The sequence below is a fragment of the Aethina tumida genome, chromosome 2 (genome assembly GCF_024364675.1).
Source record: "Aethina tumida isolate Nest 87 chromosome 2, icAetTumi1.1, whole genome shotgun sequence".
NCBI classification, from domain to species: Eukaryota; Metazoa; Arthropoda; class Insecta; order Coleoptera; family Nitidulidae; genus Aethina; species Aethina tumida.
Window position 1 is genome coordinate 24,763,056 of NC_065436.1, and position 22,461 is coordinate 24,785,516.

The following is a 22,461-nucleotide window of genomic DNA, read 5'->3' on the forward strand; positions in this document are numbered from 1 at the left end:
TGTTACGTTTATTTTGGACAACTTTACAAAACACAGGTATAAATCATTTTCATGATTAATATCAATTCTTAATTTTGCGTTTATCTTAAAAAATGTATATATATATATATATATATATATATATATATATATATATATATATATATAATTTGAAGTTTATATTTGTGAGTACAATAATCAATACAAAATACATTATTTCAGCTGGAAAATATTTATTACAAAACATTAGAATGCCCCTGGTTTGTTTGGAATATTGAAAATAGAAAGTTATACCATATGATTTTAATTATCACACAAAAAATTGAGGGTATATCCTTTTTAGGCATTTTGGTTTTGGATACGAGTTTTTTAGTTGAGGTAAGTACGGATGGTAATGTCTATGTAGGAAAATGCATATAATAGACAATAGAAGTATATTTTTATTTAAACTCATAATTCATAATTTAAACTGTAAAAAATAAATTATTATTATTATTTTAATCACCTTTGTGTAGTTGAACAATTTAAATATTATTTATATTATAGTTAGAGGTAGATATTTCTTACTAAAAATATATACTTATGAAATTAATTAATGTTTATTTTTCAGATTTTTAAAAGAGCCTATACATTTTGTTCATTCTTTATGAAAATGATATAGTAAATAACACAATTAAAATTAATATAAATAATAAATATAATAAAATATATATAAATAAAATTATAAATTTATTTAATATATATTTTTTTCAATACCTTTTTAAAATTTATTTTTACAAAATCTAGATATATAAAGATAAAAAGGAACAAGTACAAAGTGTTCAATTGAGACTTCTAGTTCAAATTACTAGTAATTTAAATAAAATAAGTAATACTAAAACTTCAGTACTTTGCTCTAAGCAAAATATATTGGAATTAGATATATGTTGTTCTTTGATGTCAAAGATTTATTTATTACTACAAAGTGATTACTATTCATAATCTAGCATATATTTTTAAATATAATCTTTATATAAACATGAGATATTCAATTAATTATTTTTTAATATTTCTGTATTTCCATCACACAAATCGAATAATAAATACTAATCAGAATAAGTTTTTACTTAATTTATTTTTTATCATATATAAATAAAGTGCATAAAACCCATGCATTAATTTCATAAATATTCAAGTAGATGTAATATTGCTGTTACATCTAAATTTATTTGGAAAACCACCAAGAAGTTAATAATTAACAGAATTTATTACTCCCTGCGTTTTCATAAGGGTATAATAGGCTTAAGTGGCATTTAGATGTCATCTATTCATTATGACGACGAAAACAATGACCCATAAAACATAGCGCCATTATAAATATGTTACGGGTCATAAAGATCACAACTGTTTTTGAGTCTCAGATGTTTCCTTTATAGTTATTTCTTCCATATACTGAACTACCGAAACACAATTAATTTTTTAGTACGAGTTGCAAATTTCTTTTGGGAGATGTTGGCCAAACAAAAAAGACTTGAATTATTTCTGTCTTCTCTGATTTAATATATATGATGGCTATATAATATGAGGACAAGAAGCCATCTAAAACTATATATGAAATAAAAAAATGTAATTGCACAATATTTGACTCAGTTAAATCTCAAAATACGTGTTGCAATCGCCTGGAAAGCAACGATAGGGACAATTTCGACAGTGGATATTCACGACTGGGTGAGTTTGACGCGTCTCGAATAATCGACGTTGTCGTTGGCACCCGGACTATTCCTATGTCATAGTGTCGCAACGCGATGCTGCGCTCTCATGACTCGTTAGCAATGGAACTACACGTACATTTTTATTAACGACCGCTACATTAGTTCTACTCTTCTAAAAACAAATAAATGTAGTCATCTTAAACAAAACCGAATTTGCTGGCTATTATAATTTAACGATCCCCCTTTCTAGACCCAAGGAAAATGTTTAGAACTTAGTTTTGACCATTTTACCCTAAAGATAATGAATTAGGGACTAAAGGTAACCTTTTTTATTTGCACTGAAGTATTAAGCTTTTATTCCTAAAACAGGTAAGACCTACATATATCAAAAGCTCTAAATCTGTCTCAAGTTCTTTCGTTTTCCTTTATTAAATATAATGTTTAGTGAATACAAATACGACTTACGAAGACGAATAATGAAATACGAAGACAATGCAACGAAATAAATATAAAATCTTCAATCCACTTGAATTCGAATAGTACAAATAACGCTACATATTTGAATCTCGTTTTGTAGGTTGCAATATATTTTTATCTTTCCAGCCAATGAAACCTGAACAAATCTTGAATATGTAGATCACTGCAGGACAAAGTTTCAATCTGAAAATAATCGCAATACGTAGTACATTCACATAATACATTGAAATATCAACTTGGATTCTTGTCTTTAAATAAATTTGATTTATTTCGTTATCATGTACTCCGAACGTACTCCCATTGTAATAATAAAACTTTTCACAAGAGTAAAGTTTAACATATGGATATATTCGTTGTTTGGATTTTACATATTTTATGGATTATTTTATTATGTAATATCGGTAATATCTAAGGTGAATATGTATTTTTTTATGTTAATAATATTATTAACATAGCATGTGATAGCAAGTAAATACCACATGAGGAAAAAAAAATGATTAGACTTTTCAATATTAATTTCCCTTGGCTTAAAAAAGGATGAACCGGGGGCAAAATGGTATCTGTAATTTGTGGAAGCACGTGGTTTAAAGCAAGTTGAGGTGTTGAGAAAGAAATGGAACGATAAAAAAAGATTAAAAACTTTAATTCTACAAAATCGTTTGTGTTAAACTCATACTAATGATCTACAGAAGAAGGAAAAGTTCTTACGATACTTGTACGTAGAATCCAGCCTTCTGGACTTTTTTCTTTCAATTATTAGTATGTGCTTACTCTGACATTAGAACATTGTAATCAAAAACTGGAGTGAATGGAAAACGTCAGCTTTGGGATTTGGAATCTTCAGTGATGAATCTTGATTTTGTTTGACCATAGAAGATGATCGGATAAGTGTTAGGAAGTTAGGAGAAAGGTGAAAAATGTCTGAACGGGATTTACATTAGGACCCTTCAAAATCCACTTTTCCAACACGTAATGCCCGATCTCATATTATGAGGATTATTCTGGAGTATTTCCAACATTTCAAAGTGAATTTGTTGCCATGGCTAACAAGATTTCCGTATTTATTACCGATTGAACGCGTATGGTACATAATAAACATTTCGAGATTCACCTCTTCTTTCACAATTTGGTAGATCCTAGGTTAAAGGTATCATTTAATGTACCTCAGGACAAAATTGACCAATACATCAACAAAGTTAATCAACGAATGCCTAATATATTATGAATCTGAAAAAAATTATACTTATCAATATATTCAATATTCTTGTCTGAATTTTTAATCATTTATTACACTCAAACTGTATATCAAAAGTAAATTGTAACATTTATTAAACATACAGTAAATAATATTAATCTAAATTAATTGAATAATTCATTTTAACTATTAAAATCAGTAAAAAAAGAGAGTAAATCAATTTGTAAAACTAAGCGAAAAATACTACAAAATAATTGAATTTATTACCAAGTTCGTTTTCACGTTTCAGTTCGTCCACAGAGCTTAAGTGGAAGTCAGTGTTCCGTAAACAAGAACAATCAGATATGTCGTTAGAACTATTTTCTGTTACTTGATCCTTTCTTTTCCACATATCTGCCTCTTACAACAGACACACGTTCTCACAAACAAGGATAATAAATGAATCCTGTCGATAACAGGCCTCTCCGTGGTTCATTTTAATTAATTAACTTAATTTGTGAAGGTGAAAAGGGGAATTCGGGTTGATTAATTGCAATTTTTTGCGCATAATAATGTGATGGATTAAAAAAAAAGGGAAGATTCTGAAATGAAAATTGTATAAGCCAAAATAACCAAGTTATTTATAAAATATAAAAGTTATATATTAACAATTGTTTATTATTATATTATAATGCAGTTTTTTTTTAACAATCTTAAGAACTATTTTCCGAAAGTTTTTGAAGTAGATTTGTACAAATATAACATGTATCGTCTGGTACGGATATAGTATGCACATTTCAATTTCACACACCCCTTCAAAAAACAATTTATGGCATTTTTCTCACCACTACCTCGTGTAAACACGTCTAGTTGAACGTTCCTCGAATGTCAGTAGTCGGTCTTGGTCTTAATAAATAGTGATCTAAGATCGACTTTTATCATTTGAGACAGAAGTTTTGCGGGAGGGTTTGAGACGGACGCAGTTTTATATCTTCCCCCATTACCGGCGGTTGGTATACTGAATATTTAATTTTTACTTTCGGTCTTGGCTGCCCATTGCTTTTATTGGCTAAACTGCTGATTCACACTGTACTTTATGCATTCCCCCAAGGTTTGCCAGCGTCACGATGTGATTCTAGATTCGGATCGAATTATCTTATTAATAATGGAGGGTTTGTGCGTTTTTATTGACGTACAGAACTTTTAAATCTCATGTAGAAAATTGCTTTCTTCTGCCGGAATGGCGGATTGAAACAAGGATAAGGTTGTCGTCTTAAGTGGACGTTTGACTGACATTTTTCTATATCACGGTAAATTAGCATATTTTAAAAAATATCTCACCCTATTATTTATTGCATGAGAACTAAATGTATTCAAATTTAATTGAATTTAATTCCTTCATATTTATTATTACAGAACGCTGCAGTCTAATTGATATTTACACTTTGATATTAAATTTTCCAAACTAATAAATAGAACTTTGACGACTCATCAAATATTAAATTGTGAATCTGTCAAGGGGTGGATAACAACAAAATTCCGGAAACGCATCAACAATTTTCAAACTAATTCAATCAGAAATTATTAACCTTCTAGTAAAATACAACTGGAAATTATATAAAAACAATTTTAAGGGTGTCTCAATATAGATACAGCACATTTCACATTTAGTAATCGTACATAAAGAGAGCAGTGTATAAAAATTTATTGTTTACCTTTCAACTCGAGTGAAGATCAATTTCACCAGAGCGGGGCTCTTATCAGTTTATTGATATTTTTACGTCGGTTTTACTCAATTTACTTTGTTTGTGTAAGTGTAACATAATTTGAAAAATATTCTATTTCCACCCGTTCCTTATTTTACAATGTGATGTGAAGTCAATATCCAAGAAAGTGTTTTTGCATATTGTATTTTACTCATTATGTTTTAATATTACGCTTTTGTACGAATAGATTATTTTAAATATATTTTTAGTTAACTAGAAATAATAAACATAAATCAAATAATTTCAATGTTAGAGTGAACTTCTGCAATAACCTTAAAAGAAAACAACATTTTCAATTTTTTGCTTAATTTTATAAACACGTGTGAGCGAGAGAAGTGAAAATCGTAAATCCAACAAGGGGTCTGGTTTCCTAAGCTTTTGATAGAAGCTTTATTACATTATTCTCACCAAATAGTGTAAGGTTTTCCTCAAAACTAATTCAATAAGGAGTTTAAATTATATTAAAAACATGTAAAGGCATTATTAAAAAATACGTTCTTCGTATTTCATTTCTTTATGTCAAACAACTGTTCTAACGTAACGTCCGTAAAAGGAAATATATTCAGATAAATTGCGTCTATTTGTCTAATATATCTACTCGAATAACAAATGTTGTTAAGGTTGAATATCTTGTTCCATGTCATTTTACTTCTACTATACATATTTTAAAATATATTTCAAGCATTGATTTCAAATAAAATTTTTTAATAGTTCTAAATTATTATTAGGAAATATAATTTTCACTTTACAAACTTTTTTTTAATAATTCGTATTAAATTATTAAAATTAATTAAATAAAACTTATTGGAATTATTTTCAACAAACCCGAACAACTATAGATATGGATTGAGGTAGAACTCTTCTTTTGAGTATCTAATATAACATGTGGTCTTGCGTTGTCATGAAAAACCAGAACGATTTTATTGGATAAGGAAACTCATCTTTCCAAACATGTTTCCCTGAAGTATTACTTAATTTTTTTATTGATACAGTTTCCGAACGACCCTCACAGCATCTTCATCAAATGGTTTCTGAATGCAATGAGATTCTTATACTCATCATTTTTAACAAAAAAATATATATTAAAATTCAATCTAAGAAAAAAATTAATAGCCTAATTATAAAGGACATCATAAACCTTATAATAAAATATTATATACAATTTAATACATTTAATGTTATAATAAAAGATATAAACTGATTATAAAAAGCCATATTGTTTGTGTGTTGTTACTTTGGAACTAAATGATTATTTATTAAAAATTAAATCTGTAATAATAGAATTGTAATAAAATAAATCAATAAAATTAATAAAATCATTACAAAAAATCAAAATCAATAAAAAATTAGCCCAAAGGAAACTTAAAATTGTATTCTATGTGGCATACAACATATCAGGTTATCCAAATGATCTTGATCTAAAGCGTCCCATAATTCTGGAAGAAGTTGAGGTAATTCTCAACAGTATGAGCACAGCTGGAGAGCAATTAATGATCTTCTAAGCGTATCCCAGGCATGGTCTATGCAATTCTGATCAGGCAACAAGGATGGTAAGGGTAGACACTCAATTTAGGTATATTGTAAGTGGTTGAGGATATTTGCAGTCTAGCGTCGTATATAAATCAAAAATATGATTCCAAATTCCATCAATAATGTTCAACAATGTCATCTACGGTCGCTGACTTTGAATTCCGTTCTACCTCTTAGAAAAATGCCACCTCAATTCATTATTTTTTGATTTCTCCAGACTCGTACTGACCTTCTATCACTAAATATTCCAAATCTGCTTTCATCTGTAAACATCTTAATATTCTATTCTTCATGACACAATGGTCTTTTCTAACTCCAAGCTAATCTCGCTGAACGATGGACAGGGTGAAGATGTATTTGCCTTATGGGTCTCCCGCAACGGAGTCTAGTATCATTTAACCGATTTAAAACTGTGCTTGGGCTTATATGACGTCCAGTAGACAAAATCTGATCTTATTTGGGTCTGCTCGTGCTCCTCTGATTAATATTTTGTTTTTTCAGTCAGATGTAACTATTGAAGGACCTTATCTAGGACGAACTCACACATGTCCACTCTCTAGAAACCATTGATAGAGTCTGTACACTACGAACTGATCAACATTAAAAGCAGCGACCACATCAACTTGTTTGAGCCAGTCTAAAGCATTCCTACAGCACGATGTCGGTCAACTTCTAATAAATGATATCTCTGCATGATTTTAAGAAAAGGCAGTAGAAAATTCTTGAAAACAGTTAAGATTAAATTGAATATTTAAATATAAACTGAAACCCATGATGCGTTTTTCCGTCCTCGTTGTTTTTTGTCTAAGGTTTTATTGTTTTCATTTTTACGTTTATTTTGTTTATTTATTATTTTGATGGAAATATGTTATTATGCTTAACTTTTTTCTATCAGTTTATTTAAATAAATCAAGCACCAATAACGTAAATTACTTTTACCTAATTTTAATTATTAGAAAAAATAAACATAACTACTACAAAAAATATGCTTAATGAATAACATAAAACTAAGATAAACTAGTTGAAAAACAGAGCATATCAATGTTAATTCCCGCATTTAGGTAAATTCCAAACCGGAGAAGTTTTCAACTATAATACACAGTGGTGCTAACTGCTGTGATAATTTATTTGTCCTTTGGTAAATTTAGTCCTTCTCCAAAGAGCTGTAAAACACACAACTAAAAAGTTGTCAAACACAAAACAACCACAAATTATAGTTTACACATACACCATTAAATGTGCATATCCAGAGCCCCACAGCTTGACTTTCCCTTCCAGTATATTGATTTATTATTGAGTGAAGGTAATAACTTCAATCCCTTTGTTCTAGTTTGTAATTTATTATGCGCCATAGAGGTAGTTAATTTATTAATTAAAGCACATCAACCCGTGGTGTAAAACAAGAAAGTAATCTTACGATTTGTAATTAAACAGATTTTGTTGTATGTTTCTTGAGAGTTGTATCAAGATAGGATATTTTTAGTCATACGTATGCTGTTTGAAACCTATCATAAATTTCACTTTCGGCTACTTCATTTATATCAATATCCTGCATGCTTTTTGCCCCCTTTTTACATATACGTCCCTCTTGAGACGTTAACCCCCATTCTACCACATTCTAACAATATATAATTTTTACTTACTTGTAAAGTGTAATTTATACACAGCAGACAGTTTCCATTAATTGAGAAAAAACAAATAAAAAATGGATGTAGATGACAAATTAAAAAAAAATAATAACTCACAATTTGTAAATGTTTTTAAAAGCTCAGTTACATCCCCCAAGCATTGTTCCTTTGACACTCTAAATAAAGCTTATAATAAAATATATTTGCCGTTATTACCAAATAACAAAGAATTAATAAACGCGTGCTAAACAGTAATCGTAATTTACATTGTTTTGTTAATTCGTTGAAAGCATATTTTAAAACTGATCGAATTATGTGTATGATTGTTTAAATTTTTAAAAATGTATGTTGGAATAGTGTGCAAATATATGCGAGGTTTATAATTTTGATTAATTTCTACATACACATGTACATGTATATCATGTCTAAAATGTACAAATCGCTGATTTTATTGTAATTTCGTTGTGATGATAATGTTTAGTGAGCAATTAATATTATTGGATGAAATCAATGATTTATTTAATTAAACTCCATTGGAAAACATAACAATGAACGTTCTAGATATTTAAAATAATTATTACAAAAAATTACACAAGATAAAGGATGAAAGTTTCAAACAAATATTCTAGGGTGGTTATATTAATATTTGTCCTATTATGTAAATTAATTTACAGTCACAACTACTACACAAATAAGCATTAACAAAACCACTCGAAAATATAATAGCCAGACAAATTAGGGGAAGTTCTCTAGCGGAATTAAGAAAGGCGTCACTTCCGTGTAAATGATTCTCCTTATTCAAACAAATTTGAATGGAAGCAATATTTCCTGGAGGGACTTTACCTCTGACAGTTGGCATAAAGAAAATCTAACTTCCCAGACTCAATTGAACTTTTAGTTATGCTTGAAAAATTTCAGTGATTTAATGTCACAATAAATTGTTCCGAAATAACAATACAACTCCATAAGAAACCGTTTGAAAATCGAGTCCAACTAATATTTTGTTATAAAACTTTTTTAATTTGAAATTGTTTTGAGGTGAACAGTAACGCTATTTCCAAACACAAGTTCACATTGCTTCCTCTCTATTTGCATTTTGCAATATCGATCGATCCACTCACAATTTAGCAACTCAATTAATTCGATGTCTCTTTCTATGTTACAACTTGAGTTTTTTTTTTTCATTTCTGATTAAGTTTATGTTTAAAAGTTATGTTATATTAAGCTTGGCACAGGATACTCTTTTCATCTCCAATAAGTTCAATTAAAAAAGTATTGGACGAAAAAAGACACGTGGATCATTTTGGATGAAATATTTCAACTTTCTATGCCGCTGTAACGCAAAACCATCAATCAGGTTTTATTAAAAATGATTGTCGTTCAAACAATTGATGTGTAGATTAATTACCGTCATCATCGTATACTATGAAAGATAATGCATGAAAAATTTTTACGTTTATTTAGTTTGTTTACTTTGTTTGAGATTTCTGGACGGATAAAAAAGTATTAAACTGACATCCATTCTATTATTTATTTTCCAATTATGGTCACGAAAACTTTATCCATTAAGTTAATATGAAAGACATCAGTATTACAACAATAAGCTGAATAAAATACACAATGGCACAAACTTATTAATTATTACATACGTTGAATAATTGGAAATTTACATGTAACTACACTAGTAGTAGCAAGATTATGAGGATCTAGAATGTCACGTTCATAATACTAACGTTACATGGAATTGTCTCCATTCAGAGGGATTAATGCTTAATTAGTTCAATTAATTAGATCTAATGCAACACTATTATGTTGCTATGACCAATGTTAGTCCACCAATTGTAATGATCATTGGCCATGCACCTTTACGGTGATGTCTACAGTTCAACAATTATCTCATAGCCTTTTAAGAATATTTAGATATTTTATTAATAGTTAATAGAGTCAATTGTAAAATTTATAATTTCAGAAGACAAACAACAATGATAAATATCATTCATCAACTACTAGATAGGTTTATTAATGGTAAATGACTGGAATTGATGCAAAATATTATTGTAGAGAGAACGATTCAAAAATAAACACTGCCAGTAAATTACCTCATCCAAGCTGATGCACATCTATTTTACAGTTCATTATCGCTACAATCCATCTCCAAATAGGCTATTTAACATTTGTTTTTCTTATGCTTTATGGGAATCGAAGTTATTGTTCAAATTTTTATTCATAACTCTGATGGACAATTTAGGCATTCACGATGATATTTTTGTGATGTGATGATAAATATGGGGTGGTCCATGAATAATCTATCACATGAACTTCTCCCGTGCTTTTTCCAAATAATTTTAGTTAACCGGAATTGTGTGTGAATTTTATAAAAATGCATCATTTATTATTCAAATAGTTTAACTCAAAAATTGACCAATTGACACGTTTCAGCATTCATTCATTCAATAACCTGAAAAAATAAAGTATTTGATTAATTTTTGATAGTTATAAACTGAAAAAATATATTATGTTTTTGAAAAATTAATATTTTTTAACGACAGATTAAATAGGCGAAATGCAAAGAGATCATAAGTGGTCCATTTGGCATGAAATGCCCCACATACCCCAGAAATATTATGATTTTAAATTACAAATTATTGAAGTTTGATACAGTTCTTATTAACTTATTTAATATTATTTCTATTTATTTTCATTATTTTATTATAATATAATTTGAATAGATAATTTAAGCCTGGGTACTTTAATCAGGAGTGCACTGTTCCCTTGAGTAATAATTTGTAGGCATTTTCTGGAATCTTTGTCACATCCTTGATCCCCAGATCCGACCATGCGTGACTGGAAAATCTGGACGCTTATTAACAGATAGGATAAAGGAATATTGGGATAAAGAGATTATTCTAAGAGCTTCCCACAGGTTACTTTTATTTTTCTCAAATATTTCTTTAAAAGGTATATCAAAACCTTTAAATAATAATTGACTAAAGTTGTATTGAACATATTCAACTTATTTATTAAAACATTTTAAGTTACATTTCCTGCAGCACCATAATTAAACATTAAATGTTGAAGTTGACAAAACATTAAATGAATGAATATTATCCAAGACAGTTGGTTTTGTTAAATTGTGGTAAGACTTTCTTGCGTACAGTTTTAAAACAATCCTTTTTAGGTATTCATTAAAATGATTTATTTATTACCTGTTAACACCTGCATTTAAAGCTTTGCAAACAGCAGTAAAAAGTGTAAAGTTATAAATAATGCAAAAAGTTTATTACTTTGTAGTAAAACGGAAGGTTCAAGTTCCCACTCCGGTATAATTTGTCTTATACTCGCCATGTAAAAAAAAATTATAATAATGCTAAAGTTTCATGAACTTTTTAAACCTTTTGGGATGAAAATTAATTTCTCCTTCTTCTTTGTCATTGTTCCAATATAATTTCCAATTTACCTGAGAGTCATATTTATCAAGTCAATATGAAGAATATTAATACATATTCCAAAAGGACGGGGATTAGTATTTTACCCTTTTGCTGTTTCTGTTCTGAAGAATCCTCATTTCCTTTCTTATGAAAAAATAACTTACGTTTCTTTTGGAGAGCAATGTTCTGTGATCCTTCTAGTCAAGTATTTATAAGGTTTTTCTACGTTTCTTTCGTACGTGCAGGAGGTAATTTACAGAAGTGTGTTTTATTATTTTATAAAACACTTCGCATATGTTATGTGGCTTTGTAACCTATAATTATTCTTCAGACTTCATTTCGCAGTTTTTTAAAAGAATAATTAGCAATGTTTGGAATGCATAAGTATTAATTATTAGATGAAGTTTAAGATAACATTACAGTTTTTAACTACAAAAACGAATTATCATATAAATTACAATCCACTACTATTTAAACAAAAACAAGTTCCATTGTCCAACAGTACAATAGAGGTCATAAAAAAGTGGAGCAACCCTGGACCAGTAAATTAAGTTTGTTGTACCATGAATAGATACATAATATATTAACCTTATCTTAATCTATTTCGGCTCACATGCCAGTCCATCAGATAACAGTAAATTACATATCCAGGTGGTGTGGCGGAATAGGTGACGATATGATGCCACCCTCAACTTGTAGTTGTCAACGCGCCGCCGGCATCTGCCTCTTTGCAATATTAATTGCCTTTGTTTAATGATTTTCTGTTCAGTCATTAATTATGCCATAAACTAACGCTATGTGCAAATGTGCGCAAATTTACCATACTGTTGCTCCACGTTACATTGGTAATTCCACGCAACGCCAAAAGCAGTTGACGTTCCAAAATCAACGGTGGTAAATCAGTGTGGTAGGCACCAACAAAAAAAAATATAATAAACGCATACATTAAAGCAGAGATAAATATTAATAAAATAATTTGCAAATTAATCCGGCTTAATTATGTGAGTTTTATTCACATACTTAAGATTAGATGGTCAAAACTAAAACTGGAAATATGAACATTTTAACCTAATTAATTAAATGAATATTTGCTCGACACATTTAGGGTTAAAGTAATAATTTTGAATACTAATGCAATTAAAGCAATTGAGCAACACTAAGAGACCATTATTCTACACAATAGCAACATTATTAAGCTGACGATTTACGTTTATATTCATCAAATAATTAATTTGATGGCGTATGGTTCGGAGCAATCACTAACTAAGGCAATTTTGGTGAGCACTGCGGCCCGCAAGTTGAGAGTATTTTGTTCATATTAAATTAATGAACAACATTCTTGACTTTTTGCATAGTATCTTATCATTTTTGTGAAACACAAACCATAAATATAAAATCTACTTCAGATTTAGAAGACACGTAAAATTTTCAGAAACAAAAAAGCTCATGTTCTAGTTTCACACAGCGTATAGGTGCATCCACATCTTTTATAAATATCTTTTATATCTAACCATAACAAGAAAATTCTATCTGAGACAGAAGAGTAAGTGAAGTTTTTTTCTTTTAAGGTAAAACTTTTCACAGTAATATGCTTCGGTCGGCAAAAGTTATACCAGTTTTTATTTGAAATAATTTAAAGTTTGGAGTGTTATGCTGTAAAAAGCTACAGTTGGTTACTGTTATGTGTGTATTAACGGCGAAACGTACTCGGGACATTTTTATTGTTACTCCAATAACTAAACTTTTCAATAATTTTAGAAAATTAAATGCATTTCACAACTTTGTTTTCCTTATTGAATCCGTTAACTACATTTGGCTTGTTAGAAAATTAACAAATCAATAACAGGTAAAATTGGAATTTCGGTAAAACTGACTGCTAATAGATAATAATTTATTATTCTATTAATTAACATATGAACTTTTTAAAGTAAAGTTTCTGTAGTTTAAAATTTAAATAATTTCCTTTTGTAGACAGAATATTGTAGATATTTTATGGTCTATTAATAGAATATTCACTCATAAATATTATAATTGACCGTCATTTAGGTAAGGTGAAATATTAAATTTCCCTAGACCTAAAACGCAAAGCCGATTATTAATTATAACCACTTTATGAATGAATGTTAATATTCCGACGAGTTGTGACGCCATACTGTATTGACAGGATAATATCAAGAAAATTTAATTTAGTCTCCCATTCAATTTACAAATTACTGGTTTAGGTAATAAATCCCATATCATGAAAGTAATTAATTATTGAAGTCGGCAAATCAATGTCATTAACTTTAACCAGGCTACAGTCTACGTTTTAAAGCTTTTCAAAAAGTGACCTATCAATCATATAGGATAATTAATTATTATTATGGAAACCTGTTAAAACTGATCCATAATTAGATTTATTGTTAAAGTGATATGGTCTGCAGGAATAATATATACCGATAAACGAATTTGTGACCTAAATTATCTTTTTCGGAAATTGAATTACGAGACTCATCAATTTTTGTACAAATAATTGAAAATCAATATTTTTTGTTTCGTTTTATGTCCGTACTTCTAATATAAATTAGCCCTATATAAATACTGTAACGGTTTTCCCGTAGATTAAATAGATACGAATAGGTATACAAATAACAGAAAACTTTGTCACTTTAATAAAACATAAACACACAACTTAGATACATTATATATAAACACTATAATTGATATAATATTTATTAAAATGCTATTGTTCTTCATTATTGTAGTTAAGATATATTACAAATTAATTCCATTAATTTATTAAGATATTTTCCTGAAGTCTTCCTTCTTTCATTTATTTGACCATAGTTTTCTTATTAATTTAGATACATCTTAGAAAACTTCTTGTAGTCGCACTTAATACTTAAAGAATCTTTTTTTGTTTATTAAAGTTCACCCATTCTTCCAAGTTTTCTCGTCAGTTATTTATTTTGGTGTTTCTATATTATTTTTTAACTTTTCTGATATTTTTCGATGAGTGACTATAAAAAGTTTATACGCAGCCTCATTCCTTCATTAAAGTTGACTAATACGAATACATTTCTGGTAAATTACCAGAACGTAATGATAAATCAGGCTTTAAGGCAGAAAATATACGATTTTTTGAGGAGAATCTCAAAGCACTGTCAATGGACCGTTAATTAATTCATTTAGAGGTTACTTTCTAAATTGTCTGTACACAGTTTTAACAAAATTATACTTCTTCAAAAAATCTCACGTTTTAAAATAAAACCTACAATTAAATTTTATTGAAAATTGTCTAAATACGTTTTCCACTTCGTCAATTTTGATGACTTTTGCTATTGAACACCAGTGTTCACCACTGTTAATTGCAGTGGTACACCTTCCCAACAAATCTGATATTTGTAAATTAAACCTACTTTATTATTAACCAGTTGACATTATTTAAAGATTCATTCGTATTAATCAATTTTAATGACCTTTAGTGTTTTAGCTATTATTAAATTATATACATCAACTTTTGCATCAGGAATTGGCCCTTTCAAAGAAGTGGATGCATCATATACAGTAGAAAAAGCGTTTGATCCGTCTGAATTAAGAGAGAAACATCATGCATGAACGAGACAGTAGAAGTCTATCCCATAGTGGGAGACTTACTGTCTCTATTATAAATGATGTCTCTTTCAGGATTTATTTGGTTCAAACTCTTTTCGTACTGTATACGTATAGAAAAGCGTATGAATCTTGAGAGAAACATCATGATCGACAAAGATAGTAAAAATCCCACTATGGGACAAACTTCCAGACATTTACTGTCTCTGTCGTGCACGATGTAAGTAAGAAATTTCAAACTATTGATTCATTAATCTCATCCACCATATTTGCATATTTTCATTCCGTTGTAATGATTATTGAGTAAGTACATATACAAATTTTAAAATATAAATGGATACAAGATCATTCAATTTAGTCGATTATACGATAATTAACAACGAACAATGCGGCACTGCGGGAAATGGGGGCCATAACATACACGGCCAATTTGACGATGTCTTTACCTCTGTATAATCTCGGCAGGTCGTTATGAGCACGTCGTCGGCTGCTAGGAATGGTGTCATATCATTCGAATAAAGTATCATCCGAGTAAAGGCGAAGTGTACCCGTACGCGCCCGAAGTTCTCGTGTTCCCATTCAAAATTAACGCGCGAAAGGTAGAGCGCCCCGTTATTTAAGGTTTATATTTCGGGAGCCCGGTTGCTAGTAATTAAGTGTTGCCAACTATTAATCATGTGGATTCTAGTCAATAGTAGTTCTGAAATCATTCGTAATGCAACTTGACCTAAATTTAATAAACAAATATAAATAGAGATTAATTTTGACGGTATATATTTAAGGGATTGTAAGTACTACTTTGAACAAACTGTTTGACAATAGTTGTCAATGAATTATATGCGCAACTTAAAATGTTTTTAAGAGCGGCAGTTACTAGAAAAGGAATCGCACTTTGTGCGCTTCCGCCACAAAATCAAATAAACATTCAGTTCGTGCGCAAATTTTTTTGTATGGAACCGGACCGCATTTGAGATCTCATGTATATACGGTCGGCGTCAGATCTGCATCCTTCAAAGGCTATATTCGCTTGCGGCGAGTGTGTTATTGCAACAGATTCGCATCATTAAATTTGACAAATTAAGAATATTGCTTGTTCACGTTATGTATTTTGAATCGAATATTAATATCAAAAACTTTTTTATAGTTACAGTTCTTATTGTTTAATTCGTATAATAATTGTTGTCCTAATTCTAATATATTTATTCTAAAGGTATTTTACTCCATTATCATATTATATGTTGGTAATTAAGAATTATACACTATCATACGATAGTTTTTACCATATCGTATTCGTATTAAAAGTTAAATGTATAATTAAAATAAACAGATAAATTCAAAAATAATAATATATTAAACAAAATAAAATATTAATATTAAATGTGTTTTTGAACAAAATATATTGTAAAATACATATAAATAACAACTTAAATGTAACATAATACAAAATAATTCTATAAATAACAACTAAAATGAAACAATATATATAAATACAAAATTATAAAATATAATTGCTATTGTATTAAAAAGGAGGAATCTTACATTTTAGTGAGGTTGGATGTTGGATTCACTAAATAAAATGTTCCAATAAAAATAAACTATTTTGAATTAAAAAACTACAGTCTCATAAGCCATAGATGTTTTGAAAATATTTTGGAATAAGTAATGTTGATTTTTCATTGGTTTAGTAATATTTTTTTATATTCTTTATTTTATATTGTTTATTTTTGTTCATCAAGATACATGAAATATATTGTAAATTAATTAATGTAATAAATAATTCAAATAGTATATTTGATATATTGTTTAAAAGTTTAAATACCACCCAAAAATTCGTATAATACAGTAATATATATTAAAAATACAATAATGTATACAGTTTAAACTTTTTATTTATGTCATATAGTTTATTGTTAACCAATCACATTTTATCATATAAACAAATATAATAAATACGATACACAATAGTAGTTTTGATTAATCATTAGTACATAATCAAATATAAATAGAAATTAATCTCGATGTCACAGATGTATGTGTTAGGTTAGGTTAGGTTAGGTTAGGTTAGGTTAGGTTAGGTTAGGTTAGGTTAGGTTAGGTTAGGTTAGGTTAGGTTAGGTTAGGTTAGAATTTGTTGTACAAACATGGTAGAAAATGACCTAAGTTTGACCAGTATTGTTGTTATTAAAGAATATTATGACTTCAAAACTATGTCATGTCATAGATCAAACACTTATTAATGCACACCCAAAATGTGAAATAGATTGATTGCAAGGTTTTTGAGATTTGTGTTAGTAGTTATTAGTTGACATAGTTTTTTTATGTATATAAAATAAAATATTTATTACAATGCTAATTGTAATGGATTAATGGTACAATCCATAATATAAAGAATGTTTCTATCCATAATTAAAAAGGTTAAACTGCTCCGATTTTCCGTTAAAAACAAAGAACATAATCCAAAATGTTCCACATTTTTGGATAATTGTAAAACAGGTAACAAATATCAATTAACTTTTTAATTTAATATATCCTGAATATACGATAATAATAGTCATATATTTTAATTTTATATACGTTTTTTGTATCACATATATTTACAGGCCTGTGTGTAATTTTTAATATTATATTTTAATGTTCGAATTTAAAATGTGGACATAAATAATTGCATAGTTGCATAGTAAACAGAATATTAATTTTGATTAATTTGATAGATTTGAAAATTGATAATATGTGGATATAAATAAGATATAAACAAAATAATAGAGAAAAATTCACAATATTATATAATATAATTATATATTAATAATATAATTATATATATATAATATAATTATATATATATATATATATATATATATATATATATATATATATAATAAATAAAATTATTCAAAGAAATTGTGACAAAAAATTACTTGGTTACGTTGTGTTGTTATTAACTAATTTGTTTCAAAATTTGAAAAATAAAACACTTGCTATTATAAAGACAAATTTATTTATAAAATATCACAGTTTGTAGATAATGTTTTAAAAGTATTCCAGTTCAATATCTCTTTATTAAAATTATTATTATTATTTAAAAAACTTCATAAACCGTGTCATCAATTTAACGAAGATTCTTCCTTTGTTGACATAAACAATACTTAATTTTTGTTATGTACTCGAAGATGACTATAAGTCCTGTAACAAATGTAAAATCATATACATTCAAATAATTTAATGAATGTAATTAGATTATAAAATTGTTTATCATATCTATTTTAGAAATTAATTTTAGGTTACCTAAATTAATAACCCTGCACCTACTCCAAAACAGATTTATATCTACTTCGCATATTACAAAATACCTACTCATTTCCACCAGAGTTACCAAGATAAATTTGTATATTCTACGGTTTGCTATACTGGAGACGCAGTTTTTAGTCGACAGCCCCGGTCCAAATCCCTCGAGCCGCTGAACGCCCGGAGGCATGGCGCGGTCGGCTTTCGGATGCCTTCGCATTTATTCGTTTGAAGTCGAGATTTAAGCGAACGATATGGACCCCTAGGAATGTAAACGTGTGATAGGCATTCGTTGAACATACCACCTGAAACATGAAATCTCAGGACACGATGGGGCAGCGGAATTCGCTGCCTCGTTATGCGCAATCCCCGCGGTGATGACGTCAACAGGATGCAGGTCAGCACGACCACAAGCCATAAATCCAGCATGGCTAGCGCTAGCCCGTGGGATTTTGCTCCGTATTCATTTACAAGTTGAGTGGAGCCGCCGCTGTGGCCGTCGCGAAATAGCCATCTTTGGTCGTCTCCGTTCAAGAATCGGTTTAACACCTAACTGAGTGGTCATGTCCAACGGATGTGTCAACCTCTTAATCCACGGCGAAGCAATGCTACACAAACATTTATTTAAAATTCAAATAAAATTGTTGTTATAAAATAATTATTTATTTATACTGCTTGCAAAAAATGCAACACCTAGATATATTTGAATTATTCCAATTTTCTGAATAAACATTAATCTATTACAGAATAATAAGTGATTAAAATATTAAACAAAAATATTAATGTGTCAAAAGTTAATAATGGGACGGACCCCCTCTTTGATTAAAACACTCGTTGACAAGTCATGGCATCGATTTAATGAGATTATCGATATTTTCTTATTGTATCTCATCCCAGGCGAATTAAATATGACATCTTAGTCCATTAAGAGTCCATGAAGGGTAATGTAATTTCGTTAAGCGTCACACCTTCAAATCACACATGTTCGATTGGGGAAAGCTCTGAGGATTTGGGTGACCAAGGCAGTAAATTTACATGGAAGGTTTCTAGGAAGTTTAATGTATTCCTGGCAATATATGGACGGATAATATCTTGCTGAAAAATTAGTCCGAGATCTCTTCTTATGTAGGGAAGAAGATAAGGCACCAAAACGTCATCCACATATCGCTGGGACGCCTCTAATGAAAACTAAAGGTGATCTGTTAGAAATGGCATCCAATACCATTAAAATCCGGATGCTATTTCTTATGGTTATTGCAACACTATCATTGTGAACATACCTTCCCACAGCAAAGAAAAGTTTTTTTACACATGACCATAGTACATGCCCAAGAAAAACCGTGATTCATCTCCAAACATAATGTGATTCCGTTCTTCATCCCACTGTTGACGTTCCAAACACCAGTTACTACTGTTAGAGGTAATACCAAAAAAGGGCAATAACTCTGTAGGCCAAAAGATCTTATACGGAGGTAAAATATTCATTATGAATCATCCACGTTGAACTCATCGTGTTCCTTAGGACCATTACTCTGAGAGTATGGTCTTGTGACTCTGTGGTAGCTTTGGTCTTGCAGAATCTCTCGTTCTCCCTCTTCTGCCCTCTTCACTTCATGACTGCCGACATCATATCATTACATTTCTGATCAAAGACCGTGCTATTTCTTAACTCACTTAAATAACCAAAAGTATTTCTTCTTCATACTCAAAGTATATTAAACATTTAGTATAAATTACCGAATAAAACAAATTGTGACAAAAACTTAGTATACACTTGTTTGTGATACCTTAAAGAAATGAAAAAAAAAATGACTTCGAATTTTTATAATTCCTTATATCAATAGGTACTACTCGTATACAAAATTTTATAAAAATATCTTAATACATTCTGGGTTTTGGCATTAAACATTTAACTAAAATAAACCAAATTCTTTTTCTAAGAATGTCTTATCAGCATTCGTGTGTGTATTTATAAATGTAAGAAAATATTAGATAAATGGCTGCTGTTGTTGACAGCTGTTCAAGTTCTCTCTCCTCAATAAAATACTTAAAGAGAAAAGCATGGCGACACCCTGAGTGAAAAATGTCATACATGCAAGTTTATGTTCATTTGATAAGGAGCTATTTATTCAACGTAAAGAGCCCTTTCAAGGAAGGCGACACAAAAACTTCTTTGATATTATGTATCTCATAGAAAATTTTATTTAATTAATCACTCCTCGAAGATTACGCTTGACGTTTAGTCACAAAACCCTTTGACGATCATTTTATTAGGTTATTCTCATTGAACGTGAATAGACCTTCCTTAAATTCAATTCATAATGAGGAAATTTTAATAAAATATTAAATATAATCCAGATATTTTTTAAACGTATAACTAAAAATAGTTCCATAAAAAATTAATTAACTTCTTTTTCTATTTAATCGCATTTTATAAATCCTTTTATTGGATATTTTTTAAAAATAGCACGGGCGGTTACACAAAACTGCACTTTTGGCACATAATATCATTTTATTATTCTCGATTAAAAGGCTGCACTCACTTTACAAAACAACCACCTAGTTAAAATATTCGTCCCTAAATAATATGATATTAAACAGTTGGTAACTACACAATAATGCTAATGAAGATAAAGGCATTTTTAATATATCAGTTTTATTAATTTAATAAACTGCAATTAAGGATCAAGTCGTGTACAATAAACCCAAGGAAAATTACAAATTTAATCAACCTAGCTATTCTCTGTGGTTTTTTATTAAATATATTTAGAACAGATTTACGATGTCTTCAGAATTCCAATTTATTTTGATTAGGTTATAAACCAGTGTGTTCTATTTTAATTATATTTTAACATAGGTGATTAATTTGATAAACAAGAAACATAAAACTTCCTTCTAATTAATTTCCAAATTGTAATTACCTAATATTTTGTTTTAAAAAAATACTAATTGTTTGAGTTTTACAATATTTATTGCCTTTTTGAACCAGTCCTAACATTTAAAACATGCAAAAAATAATTCATATGTTTCAAGTATGCAGGCATAAATCATAGTATTCCACAGGTAAGATTCTGGTATATAAACATGTTTTTCCATGGAGTGCAAAGCAGAGTGTCCCTAAAGGGTGATATATTCTTTATACTGTTGAAGATTTATAGATAAAACTTCTTAGGTTGGACACAAGACTATTACAACACCTGCGCCAGACAAACATATATTTTCTTTTTACTTATGAAATCCCCCTTCACCACCCCCCAATACATTTTTTTATATCTAACCTTATTTATATGAATCTTATTAAATATAATGTATAGATTATAATCAAAAGATTGTAAACTAAAATGTAGTAAACGAAATCTAATTATAATTAATTATTCATAACTTGCCTATTATAAAATAAAACACGGACGGTTTACGAAGGAATTGAACAAAAATATAATTATGTTTAAAAGCACATTAAAAGTTTGTCAGCGTGACAAGCGACATGTTCAGCGCTATCATTAAAATAAAAATTCATTATTTTCCGGAGTAATTAAAATGTTGTGCAGACAACAAAGTTAGAGCTACTTTTAAATTATTTTAATATTAGTGGTCCCGTAATCAACCGTTTTTTAAGGACCCTCGCCGGTTTAAGTTTACGTGAGAGTCCTAGAACATTCCAGGTTTTGAATTACACCCTCCCAATTTACTTCTAATTCACCTGCCTTTGTCTTTACCTGCCTTATCCTTATCAAATTCACTCTTGACTTATGCATATCTTATGTTAAACTATTCCCAAATCAATCTGTGTAACTTTCGGCATTTAAGAGAATTTGATCTGATCGAATTTACCACAAGGCCGTATTATTATTGTAATGTTAAATATGCTTTTGATTGCCAATACGTTTTATTCTTAAAAGAGGAACCATATTTATG

General features: G+C 29.1%; 1 long non-coding RNA gene across 1 annotated transcript; it reads right to left on the minus strand.

Moving 5' to 3' along the window:
• Positions 1–18,240: 18,240 nt before the first annotated feature.
• LOC126264598 (uncharacterized) lies at positions 18,241–18,804 on the minus strand. Its single transcript, XR_007547280.1, has 2 exons — positions 18,616–18,804; positions 18,241–18,444 (listed from the first exon to the last, which is right to left on the minus strand). It is a non-coding gene; the product is annotated as an uncharacterized LOC126264598 (long non-coding RNA).
• Positions 18,805–22,461: the final 3,657 nt, after the last annotated feature.